The sequence below is a fragment of the Bos taurus genome, chromosome 11 (assembly GCF_002263795.3).
Source record: "Bos taurus isolate L1 Dominette 01449 registration number 42190680 breed Hereford chromosome 11, ARS-UCD2.0, whole genome shotgun sequence".
Taxonomy (NCBI): Eukaryota; Metazoa; Chordata; class Mammalia; order Artiodactyla; family Bovidae; genus Bos; species Bos taurus.
In genome coordinates, this window is record NC_037338.1 from 99,798,417 (window position 1) to 99,807,290 (window position 8,874).

The following is an 8,874-nucleotide window of genomic DNA, read 5'->3' on the forward strand; positions in this document are numbered from 1 at the left end:
AAAAAAAAAAAAAAAAAAGCACTAAAAACCTGTGGAGTCTATCTAAAAAAATATATAGCTAGAAACCCTGATAGTCATTCTTATTCTTTCACTAAATACCCATGAAGGTAGAGAGAAAGATGAAACCTCCCTCATTGTGGGAAATAGCTGCCAACCTCATGCCAGAATCTGGGAGGAGCCATGCTGAAGGTAATAGCAGGGGGCAGTGTTGGAGAGAAAGCTGAAGACACAGAGACTGGGGACAAAGGTAGGAAGGTGCTCAGAACCTTTTCCATCAGTCACTCCCACTCAGAGACCTGAATCTGCACCAGTCTGAAAACTGGACAGTTGTCCTTCTCCCACATGCTACTGATGTCCCTGGTCATTCAGAAAAAGTGGGCAGGGCAGGGGGCTTTCGTGGTGCAAGGTATTCTGGGAAGCAAACATGATCATTGTAGGGAGCTGGGTGGAGGGAGAAAAATAGAGAACTCCCCAGTAGCAGTGCATGCTGGGACTTCTGCTTATTTCATCTGTTCAGAAAATCCAAGAATCATTTAAGTAAGCTGCAGTGAAGGCTGCCTTCTTTCAGCAGAGCTGCAGTTGGCAGAGCCTGCTGGAAACTGGGACACGGATTGAGCAAAGCCTACTTGATTCTGTTGCCTGGACCAAACACTGAGAATGGGATGGAACCATCAAACAAGTAGTAAGAGGACGAGGCCAGAGGCAATTTACACATCCTGTCTACTTCTAATTGTGGAGTATGGATGAATGTTTCTGTGTTTGAGGGACAATGCAGAGGCAAAAGCATCAACCACAACGGACTGTGAAAAACCACTTCTGAGCATGGAAGGGAACTGGCATTCTGAAACACTGGAGATCAGGCAATTGACAGCAGTTTCCTAAAGGAACCAGAGGAAGACGTCAGGAAACCATGTGGCCATTTTACTGGAAAGACCTGCTCTGCAAATAAGGAGGCAGAAAGCACAGGGCAGCCCTGAAAGATGTGAAAAGCAAGCCTGGGGACTTTCCTGGCAGTCCAGGGGTTAAGACCGCGGGCTTCTACTGCAAGGGTGCCCATTAGATCTCTGGTTGGGGAAAGAAGAGACCCCTCGTGCTGCACGGTACAGCCAAAAAATAATAAAAATTATTTATAAAGAGAGAGAAGACACAGACAGGAAAGAAACAGGAGGAGGCTGGGTGAAGGTGAAGGCAGAGATTGGAGTGATGCAGCTACAAGCCAAGGAATGCCATAAGCCAAGAGAGGGGCAAGGAACAGATTCACTCTCGGAGCTTCCAGAAGAAACCAACCCTGCCATCACCTGGACTTCAGACTTCCGGCCTCCAGAGCTATGAGAGAACACATTTCTGTTGTAAGTCACCCAGCTGTGGCAGTTTGGTATAGCGGCGCTAGGAAACTAAGATGGAATTAAGAAGGATTGCAAGAAAAGAGAAAACATGGTAGCAAAGTTGAAGTCCTTTGAATATTCTTCATGAGGCAGAGTCGACTCATGGGAAAAGACCCTAATGCTGGGAAAGATTGAAGGCAAGAAGAGAAGTGGGCGGCAGAGCATGAGATGGTTAGATAGCATCACCTACTCAATGGACATAAATTTGAACAAACTCTGGGAGATAGTGGACGACAGAGGATACTGGCGTGCTGCAGTCCATGGGGTCACAAAGAGTCAGGACTTAGCGACTGAACAACAACAACAAAGCGTTGGAGTCAGCCGTGTCCGACCCTGTGCGACCCCACAGACGGCAGCCCACCAGGCTCCCCCGTCCCTGGGATTCTCCAGGCAAGAACACTGGAGTGGGTTGCCATTTCCTTCGCCAAGGCATGAAAGTGAAGTCGCTCAGTCGTGTCCGACCCTCAGCGACCCCATGGACTGCAGCCCACCAGGCTCCTCCGTCCATGGGATTTTCCAGCAAGAGCACTGGAGTGGGGTGCCATTCCCTTCTCCTGAAGTCCACGCTGGAGACCGTAAAAAGCAGACATTGTAATGCAGGAAAATGTTACCAGTGATGGGGAGAGGTCCACCTTGAGACATTTCCTAAAGTGGGACAGAAATTGAGAGATGACAAAACATGAGAAAGTGATAAGGAGGAGACAGCAAACACACAGCTGAGATGTTTGAAGAAAAGGCTAGAATAAGAGATGACTTAGAATATAATGAAGAAAACTCACCTGTGTTTTAAAAAGAAACAAAAAGATCTGAATATGCAGATTGGAAAGACTCATTGTGTTCTGGGGAAATAAATCGAGGATTCTGCTGAGACATGTTCTGGAAAAACAGCGCAATTCATACAAATAATGACAACTTGTATGTGCCTCCAGGAAGGAAAGAGCATGACTTCTAAAAGATCAAACCCAGGCTGGTTTAGCTTGTGTCACACTAAATGAAGAGGAGCCATGTTTATGAGGTTTGGGGGGAACTACTGAACACTCATTACTGAGAGGTATATTCCCATCAGCTGGGACTCCAAGAATGACAAGCCCTAGGCCTTAAATAAGCCTGGGTATTAGTACTAAAGCCAGTTAAAAAGCAGTGAGTCTAAAGATTTACTGTCAATATCATTTCCAGACTATATATAAATGTCAAAAATTGTTCTTAAATGGCACATCATAGAGTGGAAAAAGTAGATCAAAAGCAGGGGGGCATACCTGAGAGACATCTTTAATAAGAGGGTTTCAGGAGGCACTGTTTCTCCTCAAATGATTGCTAAGTCACTTCAGTCGTGTCCAACTCTGCGCAACCCCATAGACGGCAGCCCACCAGGCTCCCCCGTCCCTGGGATTCTCCAGGCAAGAACACTGGAGTGGGTTGCCATTTCCTTCTCCACCTCGAATGATTAGGCAGCTACAAATAGAAGACTTTTTCAATTAAGATAACTTTGAGTGCAATTAGACATGAAATAGTGACATGCGGGCACTGCTATATATAAAACAGATAATGCATAAGGACCTACTGTGTAGCACGGGGAACGCCACTCAATGCTCTGTAATGGTCTATATGGGGAAACAATCTAAAATAATTGATTCACTCTGCTGTACACCTGAAATTAACACAGCATTGTAAACCAACTATACTCCAATGCAGATGTTTTAAAAAGAAATGAAATGGCTATTAACCAAAGACAGTAGAAGATTAAAGCAAAAATTCGAAGTCCATAAAACAAAATTCAAGAACAAAAGGAAGCAGCTGAGGAAATAAAGAGAAAAAGGCAGAGGCCAGCTTTCCCATGGAGGTGAGATCCACGGGGTCGATGTTAACAATGAATGTGAATGCGTGATTTTTCCTGGTAAAATACCAAAGACTCTTGGGGTGGATAAAACAAAGACCAAGATGGAAATTTAACTACATAGTGCTAATAAGAAATACACTTAAAACCAAAGGATGAGAAACAGTTGAAAATTAAAGGTCGACACAGTTACATGAGACTAGTTCAAGTCAAAGGAAAGCAGAGGTGGCAATATTCATACTGGACCAAGAATCACAAGCAAAAAGCATGAGATGGGACAGATCCTTTGAACCGAAAGAGTACAGGTCATAATAAAGATCCGATTGTCAGAATTTTTTACATTCTATATAGGATTAGACCTGACCAGGGGAAGAACAACTTAGATACATAGAAAGATAACCAAAAAGACTGCTGTGGACTTCCCTGGTGGTCTGGTGGTTAAGACTCCACGCGTCCACTGCAGGGGGCTTGTCTTTGATCCCTGGTCCACGAAATCCGACCCAACGTTTGGCGTGGCAAAAAGAAAAAAAACACAAAACACCCAAACAAAATAAAACCCCCTGGAGGAGACTTAACATACTTCTGTCTTTGGCATAGTTAAATAATGTTCTCCCCCTCCCATGTTTGTACAGGACTGGAATAATATAATTAATAAGGTTGATTTAATAATTGAACTTTGTGCCCAACAAAAGATACTCATTTCTTTGCCAGAGCCCATCAAACATTTATGAAAATTGATCATATATTAGGCCATAAAGAAAAATTCAATATAATCCCCAAAGCACATATAGTGAAAGCCTCATTCTTTGACCACAGTGCAGTTAAGCTAGAAGTGAATTCGCTCAGTTGTGTCCGACTCTTTGCGACCCCGTGGACTGTAGCCCGCCAGGCTCCTCTGTCCGTGGGATTCTCCAGGCAAGAATACTAGAGTGGGTTGCCATTTCCTTCTCCAGGGGATCTTCCCAACCCGGGGATCGAACCCAGGTCTCCTGCATTGCAGGCAGATGCTTTATCCTCTGAGCCACCAGGGAAGCCAAAAAATGAGGACTGCAGCCCAGGAAGCAGCATCTCAGATAGCTCTGAGAGTGCTCCCATTAAGCTAGAACTTATTAACAAAAAGTTTAAATGAAAAAGCCAACTGTTTGAAAATTAAAAACCACTTTTGTAAATAACTCTAAGTAAAACCTATGTGACAACTATTTTAAAATAATAACACTACAAATACCAGATATCTATGTAAACATACAGGAAGGTGGTTAAAATGTAACCAGGAAGAAAATTCATAGCTCAATGGTGTGAATTGTTTTAAATAAGGAAGAGTGGAAGGTGAAAAAGGCAAAAAGCAGTATTTAATGAATTAGAGAAGAAAAATAGAAATAAAAGATAAATCGATGACTTTTTTGGAAAGTCTAATAGATTAGGAAAACTTCTAGCAGATCCAATGATAATAAGCAGAGAGAAATGAATGCACAATTGGAACAAAAATTTTTAAATTAAATTATACTAAGTAAAACCTTATGATAATAAATTTAAAAATTAGAAAAAGCAGATATTTTTAATAAGAAAATACAATATAATCAAAATCGATTCAACAAGTAGGAGAAAACCAAAAAACCTAATAAAGTAAATTGAAATGGTAGGTAAAGAGGTACTTCCTCAAGAAGTGTTAGGTTCTTTCACTGGCAAATATTCAAACATTTCAAACATTCTGTTTCAGGATACAGAAAAGATGGAAAACTTCCCTAACTATCTTAAGAATGTTGGAGAAGGAAATGGCAACCCACTCCAGTATTCTTGCCTAGGAAATCCCAAGGACAAAGTTCGAACCTGGTGGGCTACAGTCCATGGGTCGCAAAGAGTCGGACTCGACTTAGCAACTGAGGACATCTTAAGAATATAGCACAACCTAAAAATGAAGAGTTGGCAGACAGCACAAAACCATAGACCAGCCTTGCTTAGGAATATGATAAAGATCCTAATTAAAACACCAGCAAATTATCCTGGTTGAGACTCAGGGGCAGGGAGAAACAGAAATCTGCTAAATGAGCTTAGAAAAGGGGAAGATGCCTTATGAAATTAAAGAGGAAAGCATGTTAGCTCAGCTCCAGTGGAGACAGAAGTCATCAGGGCCTGTGAATGCATGAGTTCACCTTTTAAAAACATTGTATTTGACCGTGTCAGGTCTCAGTTGCGGCACGCAGGATCCTCATTGCAATGTGTGGGATCCCTTGTTGCCAAGAACAGACTTTCTAGTTGTGGCTCGAGGTCCAGAGCTCAAGGGCTTCAGTAGTTGCAGCGTGTAGACTTAGTTGCTCTGTGGCGTGTGGATTCTTAGTTCTCCGACCTGGGATCAAACGCAAATCCCCTGCCTTGCAAGGTGGATTCTTAACCACTGGACCACCAGGGAAGTCCTGATTTCACTTTTTTTAATACTGACCTCCACTGCTACTCATCACATAGCCAATGCTGAATGACTTTTCAAGTTGATTCTTAAGGTTTTTCAGGGTCCCAAGTCTAAAATTAGCAATAAAAGCACGTTTCCTTAATATGCGTATGGTGACATCTGTAGTGTTTGCCAGTCTCTCCAGTACTCCTTCCAAGCTGGGACTGCACTTTCCACTGGGTTTGGCAGTTTATGTGAGCTAATGTATGTCACTTCTGGGTAGAAGCACTTAATTGCTGGTACTTGTTGTTCAGTCGTAAGTTGCGTCCGACTCTTTGCCACCACTTGACCATAGCCCACCTACTCTGTCCATGGGATTCTCCAGGTAAGAATACTGCAGTGGGTTGCCATTTCCTCCTCCAGTTTGCTCAAATCCATAACCATTGATTCGGTGATGCTCTCTAACCATCTCATCCTCCACTGCCCTCTTCTCCTTTTACCTTCAATCTTTCCCAGCATCAGGGTCTAATCCAATGAGTCAGCTCTTCTCATCAGGTGGCCAAAGTACTGGAGCTTCAGCTTCAGCATCAGTCCTTTCAAAGAATATTAGGGTTGATTTCTTTTAGGATTGACTGATTGATTTCTTTTAGGATTGACTGAGTTGATCTCCTTGCAGTCCAAGGGACCCTCAAGAGTCTTCTCCAGCACTACAGTTCGAAAGCATCATTTCTTCAGGGTTCAACTTTATGGTCCAACTCTCACATCTACCCATGACTACTGGATAAACCATAACTTTGACTATGTGGACCTTTGTCAGCAAAGTGATGTCTTTGCTTTTTAATACTCTGTCTAGGTTTGTCATAGCTTTCCTTCCAAAGAGCAAGCATCTTTTAATTTCATGGATGCAGTCACGATCTGCAGTGATTCTGGAGCCCAAGAAAAATAAAATCTGGAGGAGGGTATGGTAAACCACTCCAGCATTCTTACAGCAAGAACCCCATGAAAAGTATCAAGAACACTATGAATTGCCAGTACAAGACTCTCCAATTCTATATTCCTTGCTTCAGTAAGTACAGGAGCATTTGGTGATGTGGAGGCGCAATGCTGAACCAATCACAGCTGCCCTGGAGAACTACCCGAAACACAGCCAACTTAATATGAACAAGAAATAAACTTCTCTCAAGCCGTCATATTTTGAGATTATTTGTTGCTGTGGCATAATCTACTTATCTTGACTAATTCAATGACATGACAAAGAATATCTGTCTCAAGCCAAAAGCCAATACCTTATTTAATGGTAAAATACTGGACGCATTCTGAGCCATGTCCAGAGTAAGGCAAGGATGCTTAATAATGCTTCTATAATTTTACATGGCTCTGAAAGTTCTAGACAATGCAATAAGACAAGAAACATAAACTAAAGGACAACCACTAAAAAGAACACAAAACTATCCTTATTTGTGGATAATCACCTTCTTGAAAACCCAAGGGAAGCAAATGAAAAACTATTAGATATATAGAAGAGTTCTACAAAAGTAGTCCGTTATAAGATAAACATACAAAAAAGTCAATAGCTTTCTTCCCTCCCTCTTCTTTTTTGCTTTCTATTGGACTGATTGCATTTTATTTCCTTTTCCTTCTGTCAGCTTAAAAGTTATACATTGCATTTCTGCCTTTTGGATGTTATCTTTAAATTTCTATCATACATAATTGACTTAACATAATCTAAATCAATATTCTCCACCCTCCTCCTAGACAGTACAGAGTCTTAGAGTGATTTAACTCCAACCATACCTTCCAATCTCCAGGTATGATTGCCTAGTATTTTGGTTCCATCTTGTTTTGAGCCTACATTTGTCATTATTATTGTTGATTTTCACAGTCAACTCTTCTTTAGACTTTATCCACATTTTAATATCTTTGCTCATCACTCATCACATACCTGATACAGGACTCGAGCTCTTTCCTCCTTAGGTAATCCCTTATTAATTCTTTAAGCAAAACTCTGTGAGTGGTAAAGTTTCTTAGTCTTTGTCTGAAATTTCTTTAAAAAAAATTTTATTTGGTTGCACTGGGTCTTGGTTGCAGCACGCAGGATTTTCAATCTTCACTGCAGCACGTGGAATCTTTAGTTGCAGTATATAGGATCTAGTTCCCTGATCAGGGATTGAACCCCAGCCCCCTACATTGGGAGGGAGAAGTCTTAGTCACTGGATCACCAGGGAAATCCCTGAAATATCTATATTTTGCTTTCACTCTTGAAAGTTTAGCTGAAAGACAGTTTCAGTTGACAAATATTTTCTTTCATCATCTGGAATATATTTATTATTGCATTGTCTTTGGCCTTTATGGTTGTTGACAGTTTTTGTTATTTCTTTGCGGCATGTGTGGGATTGTGGTCAAAGCATATGACCTGCAGTTCTGGGCTGACTAGGCCCACACCCCAGCCCTGCCATTAATCATTGCATAATTCTGTGCCCAGGTATTTACTGCTCACAGTTTTGCTGTATGAGTTGGATTCAGCTGTAAGTTCTTCTGCTAGCCCTGCCTAGAGTCGTTCATGTGCCCATTCTCATTTGGGGTTGAGCAGGGTAAAGGGTTTAGTGTGGCCTCACGTAAAAGCCTGGCAGTTAGTCTGGCTGCTAGGTGTGTGCTTAGTGCTCAATCATGGCCGACTCTCTGTGACCCCATGGCCTGTAGCCCGCCAGACTCCTTTGTCCATGGGGGTTCTCCAGGCAAGAATACTGGAGTGGGTTGCCATGCCGTCCACCAGGGGATCTTCCCAACCCAGGGATCGAACCCAGGTCTCCCACATTGCAGGCAGATTCTTTATCATCTCAGTCACCAGGAAAGCCCCTGGATACCGGAGTGGGTAGCCTATCCCTTCTCCAAGGGATCTTCCCAACCAAGGAGTCAAACTGGGGTCTCCTGCATTACAGGCGGATTCTTTAACCATCTGAGCTATCAGGGTTGCCAGGTAGGTCATCTCAATTCTCTTCCACCAGGAGTCCACATTGAGTTTCTTGACAAGATGGCAGAAGCAATCTAAGATAGCAAAAGTAGAAGCTATAAGGCTTCTTAATGTCTGGCTTTGAAAGCCACACAACATCATCTCAGCTGCATTCCATTGGTCAAAGCAAGTCTCAAGACCAGACCACAGTCAAGGTTGGGAAAATAGACTCAGATTCTCCCTTGTGGCAAGTGTGTCCTCTTGAAGGGAGAGCAGCAAAGTCCCCTCACAAAAGGTTACCATCAGGGGAAAGTATGATTCT